This window comes from Pogona vitticeps, chromosome 1 (genome assembly GCF_051106095.1).
Source record: "Pogona vitticeps strain Pit_001003342236 chromosome 1, PviZW2.1, whole genome shotgun sequence".
In the NCBI taxonomy this organism is placed as follows: domain Eukaryota; kingdom Metazoa; phylum Chordata; class Lepidosauria; order Squamata; family Agamidae; genus Pogona; species Pogona vitticeps.
Genome location: NC_135783.1, coordinates 33,197,700 through 33,216,032, shown reverse-complemented (window position 1 = coordinate 33,216,032; position 18,333 = coordinate 33,197,700). Strand labels below are relative to the sequence as shown.

The 18,333-nt window shown below is 41.2% G+C and overlaps 1 long non-coding RNA gene across 1 annotated transcript in view; it reads left to right on the top strand.

Moving 5' to 3' along the window:
- The window catches only part of LOC140704538 (uncharacterized), a 444,477-nt gene extending 426,144 nt beyond the window's left edge, over positions 1 to 18,333 (top strand). Inside the window, exon 2 of the long non-coding RNA XR_013540343.1 lies at positions 18,252 to 18,333. This is a non-coding gene — a long non-coding RNA (uncharacterized LOC140704538). The remainder of the gene's footprint in view (positions 1 to 18,251) is intronic.

The following is an 18,333-nucleotide window of genomic DNA, read 5'->3' as shown; positions in this document are numbered from 1 at the left end:
TGTCATGGCACCTCTCCCCAACTATGTACATATAGAATAGGTCTTCTCTGGTTCCAACACTTCCTCTGAATATAATCTGTGTCTCTCCTCTGCCCCTTCCATGTTTACGTCCTTTCCATCAGCTCCAGTATTTCTTCCATCATTGACTGTTTGAAACATAAATTTCTATTTTTGAGATCACTCATCTATAGGATCCCCATAAGACAATGTCACATGACAACAACAATTTTTGAGTTTTCTGTTGGTCACATTTACTAAAACCACTGGTAAGTATATAGCAAGTAACATTTAAATTTGAGCCATCTTAATGTGTATTTTTTTAATGCTGTCATTCCTTCCTCAATAACAGTACATACAAATGGATGACTTGGTTGCTTAATTTTTATGTTTTTTTCCTTTTTGTATTTTTTTAAAGTTTAAAGTTACCTACAGTTGACAAGATTACAGTTTGAATGCATGTCCATTTTCATCAACTTAACATCGGTTTAGTACCCCTGATCAACTAGGATATAATCAATTTGTTTCTGTACAACATTATTGCTACTGCTGTCTTTCAGGGATTTCTAACCTATCCAGTATTGCTAGTGGTATCTGAGTACAGTATTGGTGAGTACAGTTTCTTCTTTTTCTTTTTCTTCTTTTTCGTTATCGTTGCAAAATTGTATAATTTGTTCTCCGCATTTATTTCTTGGCCCAGGACCATATTGTACTACATTTCATTATGAAATGTGCTGTTCGTTGGTGAATATTAATTATGAATGTAGGCATTGTTTTTGTTTTGCTTTGCTTTCTTCCTCTTTATCATATCTAAGATTTCTCTTTAGATAGATAAGAATTACCGTACTTAGTCGGAGTCTGGGCGGAGGTTTGTAACAGCAAAGCAAAACACTTAAGATCTATAGTTACACAGACTACAACTCTATTAACAATGCCGTGAATCATATCTATCTATAGTCAGCTGGATCCTGCCTGACAAACTTCATTTAGTCTAATTTAACATTCACTTACGGAATGTTCCTCCCTTTTAGTTTATCTGACTGTAATGAAGATATTTCCCATTCCTAGCATACTTTATGTAGCACACTCCGGATATCTAAAAGCTTCTCTCTCTCTCTCTCTCTTTTTTTTTTTTTGCACATTTTATCTAGCCGTGAGAGGACATGTAAAATATAATGTGGTGTTTTGCACCCCACATGTCAGTACTACATCTGCTTGTGATGGCTACCATCAAGCCTATAGTTCTCCATACTTAAATCAGACTGGCATCCTTTGCCTTTGGCTGATACTGCCATTGCTGCTGTCCAAAGTCAGAAGTGTTTAGAGTGGTAATACAGTTTCTTAGGGCTGCATCTTAGGGCTTACTTCTTTGCCTGAAGCCATTAGGCTTTCTAAGGTTCATGTGAATTAACCACTCCTTAGTATTCAGCATGATTGAAGTACAGTATGTGGTGCCATTAATCATCAAAAGTGGTCCAAAGGCCACCTTAAGGTGGTACTTTTGCAAAATTGGCACATAAAAATCCCTCTCTGGATCAGAATCTTGTTTATCTTTTTCTCTCTCTTTAGTCAGATACGCATTCTCTCAGAGTTTGGAAATGTCCTTGCAAAAAGTAATTTGTTACAGTGATAATTCTAAGGTCTCTGAAAAGGAATAAGTTGTAATAAAGTACTGTATAAGTTGTAATTAAAGTATAATTTTAAAAAGTTGCTTTGTTTTCTGGTTTTTTAGATGCAAAATACATTTAGTTACCTAAAAGAAAACATCTGAGTGCTACAAGCCTGGAGTGCAAAACATATCACCTGTTGTTTACCTCATCATCACCTCAGCACCTACAACACACTATGCAACAGTCACTAAATTGAGGATATTCTTCCTCTGCCATTTAGTGAGACCAACCCTCCCCCATTAATCTAAAAATAACTTTAACTTTGAAAAGTTATATCTATACAAAAGAGTGACACTATCCCACATTAAGTTATATTCATAAGGTAGATGAGTTGTATTTACTTTATTGGGGGAAAATGAATTGTGTGTGACTACTTATTTGTAAGTAATTACTTCCAAGTTCAACATTCAGTAGGAAATAACACAGCACATATTGTTTATCATCTAGAACCAGTACTAGTCAAACTGTTGTTAAACTGGTAAGTGCTGGTTTATATTTCAATGCTTTGATAAGTCTGGTTTTTAGCTTTTATCTGTTTAATGATGCAAGCCGCCTTGGGTCCTTTTTAAGGAGAAAGGTGGGATAAAAAATTTTTAAATAAATAAATAAATCTGCATTACTGCTTAAATGTATAGCATTTTGCCCTTTAAAAGGCGTCATCTCCAGCTGCCTAATTACACTGGCAGTAGGCTCACCATGGTCAAATGGTGGATAATATGAAAGAGTTAAACATATTCTGTGATTCTCCACATGCATTTATGGGCATGTATCAGGCTATATGTGTATTAGCCAGTAAGTCTGATAACAGAGGGGAATTCTCATTTCATGAGACTGCTAAGGCTGTAGTCTTGGAATCAAGTCCCCTTGAAGATAAACTATGGGGCATACATCTGAGCAAGCATGCACAGACTCATTCTTTCAACAGATTTGTGGAATTGTTCTCAGCATACCCTGAATGTGAAGATCGCAAGTAGCCATATTCTGTGGAACTCTTTATATTGCTGTACCATTTTGGCAATATGTTTAATTAAAAATCAAATGGAGTGCATTTTGAAAAATAGAGGGATGTTGCCTCCAAGAATTACTACACTTAGCAAAATCTGCTTTATGTACACTGGCAGTTGGATTTAAAGGTAATGGTGGTTCTTTGATGGTGCTCAGATGTTTGAGATCTTAGAACTCCCAGTGGTGGTAAATTAGTGAGCGGAGGGCAGAGGGGGCCGCCAAAATTGGAAGACAAATGCAATTTGCCTCATGGCTACTGCAATCTATCACACAGAGATCAACAATACTTTGAATGAGTGTCGCATATAAGTTTGGGCTTATATGCCCAGTTTAAAGCTTGGACAACTAGTCCCAGAGAAAAAAATTAGACCTAATTTCTAAAATTTCAGTGTTTTGCTTCCAAAATGTTGGCCTGACAAATCTAGGGGGGGCGGAATCTTTATTCACAGTGATGGCAGTCAAGCTTAAACCTTGACTATGTGAAGTCTCTTTATTGAAAAGTGATATGAGATGTTTTAAGTTTCATCTGTAATGCTTGATCCAAGATGCCCAGTTCATTAGGTGTCCATTGTAAATCTGATGTAATAGAGGCATTTCATGTAGACAATAATTGACAAATCCACTTTCGCTTGCTCTAGCAAGCAAGTAGGATGATGACAAAGTTTTCAAGTTCAATTATCATTTGTGACAGGTTAGTATAGTTGAAATCAGAGATCTGGGGGAAAAAATAGCCAGGTAGTTCCTTCTTTCTATAAAATGGATTTTGGAATTATGCTTGCAAATTCCAGTTCTGTATTTGACAAGTCCAACCTATCTAGACAGAATTAAGCAGTGAAATAGTGGAGCCAGTGTTCACAAGGCTGAAGCCCAGGACTTTCTGAGTAGCAAGATCTGTGACACCATTTGCCACCCCCCCAAGAAATTATTCTCTAAGTCTGAATTTTGAGGTTCAGCTCCCTCACAGCAACTGAGAGTGAAACTGATTTTCCTTGCTGCCATGCAAAGTGAGGGTGATTTGCTGTTGAATGGGTAACTCAGAACCATTCACTTTACAGTAAGTCCTGCTACTCATTTGTTCATATAGACCAGTGGTTCCCAACCTTGGGTCCCCATATGGACAAAAACTCCCAGAAGCCTTCACTACTAGCTGTGCTGGCCAGGATTTCTGGGAGTTGTCGTCCCAGAACATCTGGGGACTCAAGGTTGGGAAACTCTGTAATGGACTAATCTTCCTTGCCTGCATTTTTGAACTCTTCCTGGGGGATAGCAAGGGGATTGTTTCGATGAGTGCCCACATTTCCAAATGTATCATTGTAGCATTTTAATTCAGTGGAGCTTTGTTGTTGTTTAGTCATTTAGTCGTGTCCGATTCTTCGTGACCCCATAGACCAGAGCACGCCAGGTCCTCCTGCCTTCCATTGCCTCCCAGAGATGGGTCAAATTCATGTTGGTAGCTTTGATGACACTTTTGTTTCTGTCCATGGAGTTTTCTTGGCAAAGATACTGGAGTGGCTTGTCAGTTCCTGCTCCAGGTGGATCGTGTTTAGTCAGAACTCTCCACTATGACCTGTCCGTCTTGGGTGTCCCTGCACAGCATAGCCCATAGTTTCTCTGAATTACACAAGCCCCTTCGCCTCGACAAGGCAGCAATCCATGAAGGGGCAGTGGAGCTTACTCCCACGTTAATAGCACACAGGAGTGCAAATTTAATTCTGAGCTATTTAGGAGAGGGGCAGGTTTTCTTTTCTTTTTTGTTTTCTCTGTTTTGCTTGTTCCTTATATTTTTCGATGGGGTTTTATCTTCCAATAATAAGCAAATACCTATTTCTCCAGGACATGATGCTGGATTCTTGGAGTGGCTAGTGTTAGGTTCATACTATTACGATGATCTCCTGCACTTTAGAATTTTCATCTGTCTCGCTGAGAACAAGCCTCTGCCTAGAGACGTTACAAACTAATTTAGCAGAAAGGAGGAAACAGAAGTAGAGGCACAAGTGACCAAGCGTGTTTGCTTGTATGCTGTGTTTTAAGGACAAAGTCATCCCAACAACAATCCTACAGCAAAAGCTTAAAATATCATTGACAATGTCCAACAAACAAAATAGAGTAGAGTTATTTTAAAGAAATTTTGCAAGTAAGAAAATAGTATATTTTATTTGCAGCGTCCATGTTTAGGCTGTGTTGCTGTAGGGCTAAGGACTTATGCGTTGTGCCAATGTAAAGGTTTTTGAAGCAATAGGGAAGAAGGGAAGGAGAGAGGTAGTATTATGCACATATGCTGAGAGGCAGTTCCAAACATAAAGGGCATTAAGGAGAGAAAGCGCAGGGTTTTTTTTAGGCAGCTGTTTTATGTCTCTTCATTCAAATTCCTCCACAGAATCCATATTTTCCATGAACCTTACAATGCCCCCCCCAGGTCTTTATTGCACATTTATATGAATACACCCTCCCTTTATTTCATGCCTTTGCCTCTAGAGATTGAGAATTCCCCCCCCCCTATGATTTTGATAGGCTTTTCCAGTGAGAGTTGATGGCATTTTAAATGCCAGCGGTAGAGATGCTTGGGCTTTTTCCCCCATTGGAAGTCTTATTTAAGAAACTGACTGTGTTTGCCAGAGGAAGCTCATGACATGCTGTATGTTTAATTATGTTCAATTCATTAACACAATTAGAGCTGTGAACAATTTATTGACACAGCCAGAAACACTTAGAAACAGCCAGTAAGTCATAGATTATAGGAACTCGTTCAGTGTTCTTTTGCTATGTGAGCAATACTCCAGCAAACTATTAAATCACTTCAGAACATGGCTTGAGTCATAGTTTTGTTTTTCCGCTCTCTGATGTAAAGCCTTACAATAACTCAACTGTGTTTGGGAGAAAGTGCTACATTGTGCCCTATTAAATTAGACCATTAATCACATCACAGTACCTTAGCTTGGAAATAACAAGAGTTATTTTCTTGATACATATTTCCCTTTTTAAAAATTTTGTGTATCAACCAGTACAAATTACTTTGGGGTTTCTGAGCTGTTTGTTTTACAGCAGCTATAGCAGTGGCTCATAGGTTTGGTGTAGTGGTTAGGGATAAGGCAATTTCAATTTATGGTGACCCTTTTCAGGGTTTCCCAGGTTGAAAGTACTCAGAAGTGATTTAATGCTTTATTCTTGGGGTGCTTTTGGACTGTGCAGTTTATTCACTGCCGCACAGGCTGACTCTTCTCCTGGGAGGCTCAGTGGAGAATCAAACCCCTGACCTCTGGCTCTGCAACCAACTGCCCAACTCACTGAGCTATCCAGACAGCTTTTGTGAGTTGAATAGGTCCCCTTAATTAATACCTTGTTAGTGCATCTCTTTCAGCATTGGCAGAAGGTTCACAGTGAGTTGCCATAAGCTTGTTGGGCAAAAGTGGGGAAAATCCCTCTTTTTTTGGACAAGTCCCAAAATACCGCAGCTATGCTGGCTGGCAGATTCTAGACGTAGTATTAGTCCAAGAATATCTTCTCTGGACTCTGCATTGGCCCACACTTCACCCTCAACAGAGTGTGGCCCCCTGAACAATACTATGTTGGGGTCAGTTAGGGAATCCAGATTGATGCTTTCTTTAAGACCAGAGTAGCTGCCAGACATTTCTCTCAGCACTGCTAGGCCTATTGCTGTCATGTGCCCCTACCACATAGCACTCAGTCATCAATCCCAAGGTCTAGCCTGCCATTGCTCCTAATAGGCTAACAACCTCCCACAGTCCATCAACATGAGGTAAAGGGAATGCAGAGAGGAATTAACAGTGATAAAGGAGGGGAGAGAGTGAGGGAAAAACAGGGCCTTGCAATGGGATGGAAGGTTGCTTAGGGCCATCTTAGCCAGGAGCTGGCTCTGGATAAGTATGTGAACAATCATGAGGATGGGGGAAACTATATTTTGACTGGCCTTTGTTGGCAAAGCTGGGAGAAGTTCCTTTTTCAGATGACACCTTTCCAAATCTAACAACCAACATGCAATGGCCATACTGGCTTTGGGAGGCACCAGGAGCTATAAAGGGCTAATCTTTCCAAATTCTGGTTTTGAGAACTAGTGGAGTGGAAGAGGAATGGGCAACTGTGGCACTGCAGATGTTGTTGGTCTGCAACTATCCATGGTAGCCAACATAGATGACAGTGAGAGATGCTGGCACTTGTGGTCCAGGAAGACCTGGAGAGCCACAGTCATCCTTCCCAGGCTGCGGTATGGAACCTAAGCAGGGCTCTATGTTGAATCCCTGTGGGGTGAATCACTGTTAAATTTATATGTTTAGTCAGAGCATCTCCTGGGAAAGATTTCAAGCTTCCTAAATTATTCTGGCTGTGGGGAAGGTTTCCTAGGTTCTCAGGCTGTTCTTTCTATCCATGCTAGATCTTTCTATCCAATCTGGGACGTCAGATGCAAGACTATTTTCTAGCTTTGACATGTGGTTTTTGCTTAGTAGCTCCATGGACTCCAGCTCTGTTTACCAGAATGGATAGCATCCCTTGTCAATCTGCAATAACTTTAAAATTACAGTGATAACAAAACATTCATCATGCTTTAGATTAGCCTTATTTGTAGAAACAGTTTCTGAAATCTGGGACATCTGTTTGTTCAAAAAAAACATTTAAAGCAGATGTGGCTAGTTTGGGGTTCTCTTAGTGCTATGATTAGACTTTTTAAACTCCTTTAGAAGCACCAACCAGTATAGGCAGTACTGACAGATGATGGCATCTTTAACACAGTTTCTGGAAGACCACAAGTTGCCCATCCTTGCATTGCAATTCAGCATTCCTGCTCCAATATAAAGCATGTTTAAGGGTCCCCACTATGGAGAATTTATAACACATTAATTGTAGTTCTGTCAATTTGTTGTTATGTTCCATCAAGTTGCTTCCGATTTATCATGAATAAGCAATCTCCAAAATGTCCTGTTCTCAACAGACCTGTTCGGCTCCTATAAACTCAAGCCTATGGCTTTCTTTAGGGAGTCTGTGAATCTCGTGTTTGGTCTTCCTCTTTTCCTGTTGCCTCCCACCTTTTCTGTGTGCCTTCCCCTCAAAACGTCTACCCACTTCATCTGCACCTTTTATAATGGGATGCTTCAGGTGACTACCCCGAGGGAGGTCCAGAAATCTGTTACTTGAAACCAGGCCTTCTTTGTGGTGGCCACATCACTTTGGAACTTCTTTCCATCTGAGGTACAATTGGCCCCATCTCTCCTTGGCTTTAGGAGAGAATTGAAGACCTTTCACAGCCTTGACCTTAATTAATTAATTAATTTTATGTTTTGATTAATTCTATTTTGCCTTCATGAACCTCTTTCTGCTGGACCATCTTTCATTTTTGTAATGTTATTGTTTTTTGAAAGTTACAGTATTGTGCAAGTCAGTCAGTCAGTCAATATTGTTTTTTCCAGAAAAACCTGGTTTGTCATGATGTGCTCAAAGAACAACCTCAGTTTCAACATTTTTGCCTCAAGCGATAGTTCAGGTTTGATTTATATGGGACCTGGTTTCATTTCTGCACACAGGATCACTATAAGTCTATTCTGACTTGACAGAAAATCATTAACTAGCCAATTTAGCTTAAGAGCTTAAACTTACCTGGTGACTGGAAATACAAGAGTGTGGATGATTTTGGTCTTGGTCTCCAGTGAAACATCTTTACACTTGATGATCTTTTCTATTTCCCTTCATTATTCTTTCACTTTTCATAACAGTCATCTCAAGTCACTGCTACTTTCTGCTGGTAAGATGGTGTTATCTGAATATCTTAAATTACTGATGCTTTTTCCACCAATTTCCACCCCTCCTTTCATCTGAATGTGGTCTGGCTTTTTGTATATATTCTGTGTATGAACTGAACTGATAAGGGGATAAAATGTATCCTTGTCTAACCCTTTTGCCTATAGAAAACTATTCTGTCTTTCCATATTTTGTCTTAACGGTAGCTTCTTTTCCACAATACAAGTAGCACATCAAGACAATTAAGTGCAGAGGCTCACTCAGTTCTTTTGACCCATAGTTTCTGATTATCTACACAATCAAAGGCTTTACTGTAGTCGAGAAAGCCTAGACGAATCTTCTTCTGAAATTTCTTGGTGCACTCCAGTACCCAGTGGATATTTGCAATGTGACCTTAAGTACCTCTTCCTTTTTGAAATCCAGCTCGAATAACAGTCATTTCTCATTCCATATAAGGCAAAAGCCTTTGTTGCAACACACTGAGCATCACTTTGCTTACATGAGAAATCAAAGCAATGGTCCTATATTTATTGCACTCCTTAGTGTGTCTTTTTAAAGGGGTTGGAATGTAAACTTGAGTGTTTCCAGACTGCGAGCCATTGTCTTGTTTTCCATATTTATTGACATATTCTTTTAGGATTTTGACAGATTCATTCCCTGTGGCTTGAAACAGTTCTATCAGTATTCCATATACCCCTAGTGATTTATTTCCTCCTAATGCTTTCAGAGCAGCTTTCAGTTCACTTTCTAGAACTCCACATTTAATTTATTATAATATGCTAAAGCTGTTGTGTTCACATTCAGTTATATTATTGAAATATATATACTGTACATGTATTATTTAAAAAATAATCCAGAAAACACCAGAAGGCCTTTAATAGCCATCATAAAATTAATAGTAAAACATGTAAATGACACAGCTACTGTGAAAACTGCAGAGAGAAAATGATGACATGTATTTTAGCTTATGTAGCTTGCACAAAAGATCTGTTAGAGTTACATAACCATTTATCACAAAAGTATATATGGATAATATGGTTATAATATGTTTACAGCCTGCTCTTCTGCTCATATAACACACACAGCAGATAAAAAAAAAACAATGAAACTATGAAAACAAAGAAAGAATAATAACTTTTAGACAAGTTAGCTTCTTTGGATTACAACTCCCACAATTTCTCAACCAGCATGGATAGTCACTGCAATGACTGGAGAAGTCTGGGAGATGTAGTATGAAAGTGACCTTCCCAAGCTGTGGAAAAAACAATGGTTGAAATTCTATTGTGCAGTTCTGAGCACTTAATGCAGATGATGCTAGCTGTAGCAAATCACTGATGATTAAAGTCTTCCTTTGGGAATCTGAGAGCGTACATGGCTTAGTTTTATTCTGTACAAGTTGCACACACATCCTAAACCACCTTTAATTGGATGCAACCTACATTTAATCAGTGGTGATTTAATGCTTCTATTGACATAATTATCCCCATTGTGCATGCAGAACTCCACAACAGGATTTCAGCCATTATCAATTACATGCTATACAATTTCTTATATCATTAAAAATTCACTTTAGAAACAGCAGCAGATTTGTACAATAAAAGCCTGTGTGAAATGAAAACATTGTAAATAAAGGAGTGATCCAAATGTCAACTAGGAAGGCATATTGGAACGGTGGTGTCAACACTAAAAAGTAAGTTATTAAGGGGATTAATGAACCCCAAATGGACTGAAATCTAAATGGATTTTGCTGTTAATATTAATTGAATGGAGTGTGCTGGTTTTTAAAAAATTAATCAGTGATGATGGTTATGTAAATCTATAAAAATTTTGCAGCTAATTAGCTGCCGTAGCATAGGAGAACTAACAGTTCTACAAAAATTTCTGAGGTTAAAAGTCATAAAACTGACATACAAGAGATGGATGTAGGAAAAGTTCCAGCTATGTAAGCTACAGAAAACACAGTGAAAGTGAAGCTAAGGATTTCCCATTATCCTACAGACAAGATGAGTTCAAAACTATATTGTGTTTAGTTAAGTATTTTAATAATATTCAATTTACTTCTTTTTAATGCAAGAGAGGGATGCTGGCAAGTCCTTGAGTCTGAGTCCCAAGTCTGAGTCTGATTTCTGAGTCTTTAGCGGCAAGTATGGAGTCTCAAGACCCAAATCGGAGTTTCTAATAAAAACAAGGTTTCCCCCCCCACACACACAAAAAAGGAAAGGGGTTGCTGTGATCCCACACATGAATTGACTCTAAATCACTGAAAACAAAAACTGAGTTGAGTCCAAGTTGAGTCACTGGTGCAACTTAAATCCGAACTGACAGCAAGTTCCATGACTCAAGTCCCCATCCCTGATACAAGATCCTGCTGCTGCTCACATGTTCAAATGGGGAATACTGAATGTGTGGAAATGGGGAGTGCAATCATGTTGAAAAGGTCCTATTCCAGTTTTCAGCCATCTATCATCTCTTTTGCATCATCAGGCTCAGGACCTACGTTCTACCAGACTCCCTGGCATCAGGAAAGGCAGAAAACCCTCCTTAGGATGCTGTAACTTTTCTATCAATCCCACTGCTGTTTTAAGCCTCTTCTTTAACAAAGACATCCACTTAACAGCATCCCCCTATGATATATTATTGGATTATATTAATTATTGAGACTTTGTAGCTGGACATTTGTTTTGATCAGTGTAATCTTATAGCCAAACACGTGGCTTATTCTGGGGTGAATGGGTTGTTGACCAGAAGGTGTGGTGAACTTCATTTTGACTATTCTCTCAAGCTTTCAACCTACCCTTCTGTTTAAAATCTCTAAAAGAAAGTGTGCAATTGAGCATTTATGCATAACCATGACATCTGCTTACATATCAGCCTCATTCTTTTCTATTATGGAGTCTGCTGGGTTTTCAGCTAGTGGATCTCTGTAAAGCTTAAGGAAAAGACATTTAAAATGTCATGGTTTTTAATCAATCAAAGTAAGCAAAAGTGTGTTTGGGTGAGGAATATGATGGAATTAACTGTAACTCTGCTTACGGGTAGCACATCCGCTGTTCTCTAGCCACATTTTTGCGAATTTTCACGTTTAAATTCTTATGTTGACTCCTATATATTTATAGTTGGCACAGATCCCATCTTTGTCCATGCCGAAATCTATGAACATTGAAAAGAGCTATGCTGAATCACTACAAAGGCTTATTGATTCTAACATTCTATTTACATATTGGCCAATCAGTTGCCTTCGAGGAACCTGGATGCAAATGTAGCCTCTGTCTCATGTTCTCCAACAACTGCTATTCAGAAACATGTTTTCTTCACACCCATCAACTTTCTTCCCATTCCCCCCACCCCCAGTATTTATTTCCTCTGTCTGTTAGGTTTTTCTCACCTCTTTTTCTAAGTGCAGAACCCAACTACCACAGGGTTTTTCCTCTTTTCTTTCCACTTTCTCCAGGGGTATGGAGGTCTCCTGTCTTAACGAAAAGACAGAACGGAACACGGTTGGGAGATCTCTCCCTCCTCTCTCCTATCTCACACTTTATTATTGGGGAAAACCGGAATTAATTACACATAACAGTTATGTATAGGGAGAAGGTGGTGGTGCTGTGGGCTAAACCGCAGAAGCCTGTGCTGCAGGGTCAGAAGACCAAGCAGTCGTAAGATCGAATCCACGCAACGGAGTGAGCTCCCGTTGCTTGTCCCAGCTTCCGCCAACCTAGCGGTTCGAAAGCATGCAAATGCAAGTAGATAAATAGGGACCACCTCAGTGGGAAGGTAACAGCGTTCCGTGTCTAAGTTGCACTGGCCATGTGACCACGGAAGATTGTCTTTGGACAAAACGCTGGCTCTACGGCTTGGAAACGGGGATGAGCACCGCCCCCTAGAGTCGAACACGACTGGACAAAAATTGTCAAGGGGAACCTTTACCTTTACCTTTACCTTAACAGTTATGTATAGCTGGTTACAGCCAAACTCCACTTCAAAGAGCGAAGTACTCAATACAGGCTGAACAGAAGAGTGAACTATCAGCTGTACTTTTTTCCATTTTTTATTTTAAAAACAAAACAAAACACGCAAGTTCTTTTCATGGGGTTTGTGAAGCAAATTCCACAGGAAGTTTTATCCAAAAATGATCCAAACAAAACTCTTCCCCATTTGTAGACTGATGGAATAAGGCATGGCTGATCACAGTGTTCCTTGCTGCAAGAGGCATGACCTCACCAATTCAAACTGTTGCCAATGCAGTATAAAATAGCTTATAAAAATGTATCTTTTTTAGTTAAGAAAAAGCTTAACAATTTTTGAGGAAAGAATTTGCATTCTAAAGCAAAGAGACTTAGTTAATCGATGTACTTGGGAGTTCTACTACTGACCTTATAGAAAACCTCTGGTTTTCAGCGTCTGCTCTATGAGTTTTCTCACAATACATCTGCCTGGTTTCAGCAAGAACGGAAAAGTTGCTCTGTGCCAAACAGTGCTCTGCTTCTTCCACTCTGTTACATTTAATTAGGGTTTGTAATTAATCTTCCTTGTGTATTACGCTATGTCCAACCATCAATATTAATAAAATCTTTACTTACTTTAAAGGCTGTGAAAGATTTTTATTTGGAAAGCTGGGCCATCTGGCCCTCTCTACCACACTAGGATAAGTTCCTGAGTAAAACAGCTTCCATCTGTTTCTGAGATTGTTGTGTGGTATTACATGGGGGTAAGCCTGAAGAGGGAATTCACTGATACAGTAGATGAAATAAAATTAGATCTCTCCAGGGTCCCTTCTTTATGATATTGATAGAATTCAGAATGTTAAAAAAAAACCTTGATTTTTTTCTTTCAGAGGATTTATTTATACTGAATAAAGTTTGCTTTGCCTAACAAAGACAAAATACTACTACTACTACTACTACTACTACTAATAATAATAATAATAATAATAATAATTCAAGATGCTTCAATCAAGAGATCTGGGATATTGAGGCAAAAGGTATTTGAAATTTAACAACCAGAGACTGTTCTGTAACTCAAATAATTTATATAATGACTGACCCTACTATTAGGCTGAATGGGGCGACCACCTGTTACATACAGCACTGATGTTACCTGTCTGTCATGGGTTTGGAGGGAAAGTTCCATCCTATGGGGAGTGGAAGGCGGGACATCAGGAGGAGGGGCTGTACTGTATATATATGTGGAGCCTGTGTGGTGAAGCTGGAGGAGTCGCTGAGAGACGAAGCAGCAGCTGGGAAGAAGAAGCTGGTGTGGGAGTCTGTGTGTCAGACAGGGTACTACTGTGTGTCAGTCAGTACCAACCTGATAGGTTCAGGTGTCTGTTGGTTAGCCAGAACTGATAGGTTCAGGGTCTGTGCTTCAAGTTAAGTGTTCTGTGTGAACCAAACTGTGTGCATGTATGAATGAGACTAAGCCACGTTACTATATCTTATTCACCTGATCGTTTTATTTTTCCCTGTGTGTTATTAAATAAACCTTATTCTTTTATTTGTTTAAAAATCCATCCCTGGTCTGTGTGACTTCTTATAGGGAATGGTTGGTGGCAGCTTAGTTAACGTGTGGCAGATCCCAGTAGGTCTGGGTTTGTCACATTGATTGGTGTCCAGCGTGTGGGATACGACTGGTCCAGTTGTCCAGTGGTCCAGCAAAGCCTTGGCAAGTGTGCCCAGAGCAAGGGGGGTCTAGTCAGGGACAATCTGAGAGCGCGTAGGTAATCTTCTAGGTGTGCCTCACGGGGGGGTGCACTAGTAGAAGAACGTGTAACCTCAGATTGGGGGCTAGATTAGGGAGCTCTGAGGCAGCCTGTTTTGGCGGGAAAAAGCTGAGGCAAAACTGTGAAATAGCAGTGAGCTAGCTTGTCTGCTGAGAGGCCCAGCAGAGGGGGGTAGACTCTAGCTCGCAACTGTTGCAAGTTAGTGCTGAAAGGACAGCAGCATTCTATAGAGAAAGCTGGTTCTGAGGCAAAAGAAAAAAAAAAGTGGTCGTTTTATTTTGACGCTTGACTTTTGAAAGCAGCCTGTTCTGAGGGGGGATTATGCCCTTGACTCGAAGCCAGATGGCAGAAATGGGTGAAGTGAAAGACCCCCAGGTAGACCAAGGTTCTGAGGATGAATTTGGCTCAGTGCAGGGTGACAGCACGGGAGAACAGAACCCAGAACTCAGAAAATTGCTCATTGCCCAACAGCATGAACTGAGGATGAGGCAATTTGAAATGGAGGAAAGATTAGAGAGAGAAAAAAGGGAGGAAAGGGAAAGGGAGAAACAAAGGCAATTTGAATTGGAATTGCAGAGAGAGAAAATGGCGTTTGAATTAAGAAAATTGGAACTGATGAACCAGAACAATAATAACAATAGGGATTCTGAGGGAGGCCAACTGTCTAAAGCTGACCTGAAGAAATTCCCTGTGTACCACAAGGGAGATTGTCCTGAGGTGTTCTTTTCCTTAGTGGAAAGAGCGCTTGTGGACTTCTCAGTGAGGGAAACTGAGAAGATGACCATCATGCGATCTTTAATCAGTGGTAGCCTGGCTGAAGTTTATTCAGAGATGCCACAGGAACTGATGAAAGATTTTGCAGAGTTTAAAAAACTGGTGTTTGCAAGACATGGGATAAATGCGGAACAGCTGAGGCAAAGATTCAGGTCAATCACCAAGAAACCAGAGCAGACTTTTACCCAAGTGGGGGCTCAATTGGTGAGGCTGCTAGAGAAATGGCTATCTCAGGAGGGGACAGAGACCTTTCAGCAGCTCAAAGACTTGATAGCGCTGGAACAGTTCTATTCAGTCCTGCATGGGGAACTGAAATTCCAGGTGAGGGAAAGGAAACCGAAATCTGTGGCAGAAGCAGCCGAGATCGCAGATTTTATTTCGCAAATAAGAAAGCCCTTGGGTGAGGGGAAATCTGTAGGAAAACCCAAAGAAACCTACAGCAAGTACTCTCAGGGACCAGGGAAAAGCCAGCAAGGGGGAGGGGCCCATGGTGAAGGGAAGCCCTCAGACATGAAACCAAGACCTCAGATTTTGGAGGGAAAACCAAAGCAAGATGAGAAAGACTCAAAATATAGCAGAAAATGCTATTTCTGTCAGGGAAAGGGCCATCTAATCTCAGAGTGTGAAAAATTAAAGCAGCTAAAAGGAATTGTGCCTCAGGATTCGAGTGGAACCAAGCCAAAAGCTGTGTTCTGTGTCCAGAAAGAGCAAGGCTCATTGTCACTGAGGGAGCCTGTTGCCATGGCTACTCAATCTGGAACAGCTACCTCTGCTGATCAGGCTGAGGAAAATGGTCCTCTTGTAGAGGTCAGGCGCTGCCTACTGGTGAGAACAGATTCTCAATTGTTTGAGACAGCAGGGGTGGACGTAGGAATACTTGGACATCAGTATCGGGGGCTGCGGGACACTTGTTCCCAGGTGACCCTGTGCCATCCAGATATTATTCCCAGGGAGTATGTAATCCCAAATGAGAGCATGAAGGTGGCAGGGATTGAGGGGCAGGTAATCTCACTGCCAGTAGCGGAGGTACCTGTGAACTTTCAAGGCTGGAGGGGAGTTTGGCGGCTAGCGATTTCATCGACTCTGCCAGCAGCCGTGCTCGTGGGAAATGACCTGGCTGAACATGTGAAATGGGTGCTAGTGATTACACGCTCACAAGCCACCACGGGGACAGTTCAGGGGGGTAATGATGAGCCAGAGACGGAAGCAGGTGGGGGGAGTTCAGAAGCTGTGGTGGAAACCTTAACCACAGACAGCAGATTTGGACAAGAGCAAAAGGCAGACGCCACTCTCCAAAAGTGTTTTGAACAGGTGACTGACGCCCAGCTAACACCTGAAACCCCAGTGAGATTTCTAGAGAAAAAGGGGATTTTGTATAGAGAGACCCTGAGGAATATCTCAAAAGGGGGAGATGGGATCAGAAGTCAGCTAGTGGTACCTGAAAAGTATCGCCCCATGATCTTACAAAGGGGGCACTCTGACATGTTTGCTGCGCACTTAGGGGTGAACAAAACACAGCAGAGAATCACACAGAATTTTTACTGGCCTGACATAGGGAAGCAGATCAGGGAGTTCTGTAAACAATGTGATGTGTGTCAAAGGCAGGGGAATAGCCGCGACAGGACCAAAGCAAAGTTGTGCCCTTTGCCTGTGATTGACACTCCGTTCAAATGCATAGGGGTGGATATTGTGGGACCTTTGCCCAAGGCCACAAAGAGGGGGAACAGGTTCATTCTCACCATTGTGGACCATGCCACGAGGTACCCTGAAGCCATACCCTTGACTAACATTGAAACGAACACAGTGGCAGATGCCTTGGTGGGGTATATGTCCAGGATGGGATTTGCCTCAGAAATAATCACAGATTTGGGAGCATCGTTCACATCGAAGCTCATGAAACGCTTATGGCAAATCTGTGGAATTAAGCACAAGGAAACCACTGCTTATCACCCTGAAAGTAATGGGTTAACTGAGAAGTTCAATGGGACTCTAATGCGCATGATTAGGGCTTACTTGGCAGAGAATCCAAACAATTGGGACCAGAAGCTGCAATCCCTTTTGTTTGCTTATCGATCAGTGCCACAAGCCAGTACCGGGTTCAGTCCATTTGAACTTTTATTTGGGAGAAGGGTGAAAGGGCCCCTTGATTTGATCAAACAAAATTGGGAGCAGATCACCCAGGATGACCCACAAGATGTTGTGACATACATAAACACCTTAAGGAATGACCTAAAGAGAAACCTAGAGCTAGCAGCAGAGACCCTGCAAGCTCAAAAGGTCAGAAAGAAAGCTTGGGATGACCAGGAAGGCAGGGAGAGGCGCTTTGACCCAGGGGAGGAGGTGCTTTGGCCTAGGCTCTGCAAAGAGAACAAACTGCAGCTGGGTAGCCCAGAACGAAAATACTTGGGTCACATAGTAGGGGGAGGAGTGATAAAACCCCTGGAGGCCAAAATAGAAGCTGTTCGTGATTGGCCCAGACCCAACACCAAGAAAAAAGTCAAATCATTTCTTGGGTTGGTGGGCTACTACAGAAAGTTCATCCCGAGGTTTAGCGAGATTGCGGCTCCGCTGACCGATCTGACGAGGAAGAAGGCTGATGACCGCATCCCGTGGACCAGCGACTGTGAGGAGGCGTTCCAGAGGTTGAAGCAGGCGCTAATCAACTATCCAGTGCTGCGTGCTCCAGACTTCGACCGGGAGTTCATCATCTACACCGATGCGTCTAACAGCGGGGTAGGAGCAGTTCTTTGCCAGGAGGATGAGAATGGTGACCAGCATCCAGTGTCCTACCTGAGTAGGAAACTCCAGAAAGGTGAGAGACATTTGGCAACCGTGGAGAAGGAGTGTCTGGCCATAGTCTACGCGATCCAGAAGGCCAAGCCTTACATCTGGGGAAGACATTTTACTCTGTGCACTGACCATTCACCACTGCAATGGTTAAAGACAATGAAAACCCACAATAGCAAACTTATGAGGTGGGCTTTAAACTTGCAGGACTATGACTTTGAAGTGAAGGTGGTCAGAGGGTCAGTGAACTGTGTTGCTGACGCCTTGTCAAGAAGACCTGAAGATTGAAGACGGCGAAAGAACATGGACTATGTATATATGTTGGTGACCAAAGGTTAAATGTACCTGGTTTTTTTGAATTTGGTTTGTATGAATAAAGGTAACTTGATGTATTGTTAATGGTAAATGTTTAAATGCCTAATAGAGTGTAAGTATAAGTAAGTATGGTATTGTATGTTATTATATAACTGTTTTTGTATGTTTTGGATCCAGGTTGTTTTTTGGTGAAAAGCACCTTAGCTTTCCCCCTACAAAACAACTTATAAAGAGGGGAGGTGTTACATACAGCACTGATGTTACCTGTCTGTCATGGGTTTGGAGGGAAAGTTCCATCCTATGGGGAGTGGAAGGCGGGAC